Here is an 867-nt window from a genome sequence, read left to right as displayed (position 1 = left end):
ACAGGGAGGTGATTGTAAAGAGGAAAAATATGTTTCAGAATAGCTATATTATAGCTCTTATTAGATTCTAGCCCTGTCCATTGTTTCAGAGTTTTTAAAAATTATCTGGACTGAATCCCGAATTTTTAGTTTCCTCTAATACCTGCTACGGCTCTTCAGACTAACATTCCCAACTTTCTCCCACTTTTCTGACTTGAAATTACTAAAAATTAAAACTGTGCCTTTCCCGAAGCCCCGCACACTAAAGCTGGATAACTTGACATAAACTTTGGAGAAATCATCACAATTTATTTATGCACAAAAACTTCACTGGAACGTCTGATGCAAACTATAATCCAGAAAAATCTGTCAGATTGCCACCACCTGTCCACTCCAACTTAAATTATTTGAACCCAAATCTAGAAATCTCAGCTGGTTGCTCTCCAGAAACTAGCTTATAGACTGCTTGAAACATAGACCTTTGTCTTCTTTTTGTCTCCATAGAAATGTCTCCGATAAAGTACCTGTTTGCCTACACCATATGCAGACCTAACTCTGATGGAAACCCGCTTACACCACCTCTGAAATGGGATGCGATGATTTAACGGAACTGACCTGTTTTCAGGACTGAAAGACTGATATGATAAGAGATGGAACAATGCACCCAAACTGGTTGCTTTCTACTCGTTCCAAACTGTGTTCTTCTCCTGCTTTGCCAAATCTCTTATCTTAAAACTTCTAACCCAAGTCTCTCCAAAACTACCAACTTAGCTTTTAACATGTGAAATTTCTGAAAGTAAAGTTTCAAGGGGGGACTGAAGGAAACCAAAATATTTCTCCCCAAAATGTTGAGAATTGTTAAGTTAGGAACACTGAACTCGCAGGGAA

This window comes from Rhinopithecus roxellana, chromosome 4 (assembly GCF_007565055.1).
Source record: "Rhinopithecus roxellana isolate Shanxi Qingling chromosome 4, ASM756505v1, whole genome shotgun sequence".
NCBI classification, from domain to species: domain Eukaryota; kingdom Metazoa; phylum Chordata; class Mammalia; order Primates; family Cercopithecidae; genus Rhinopithecus; species Rhinopithecus roxellana.
Note: the sequence above shows the minus strand (reverse complement) of the source record.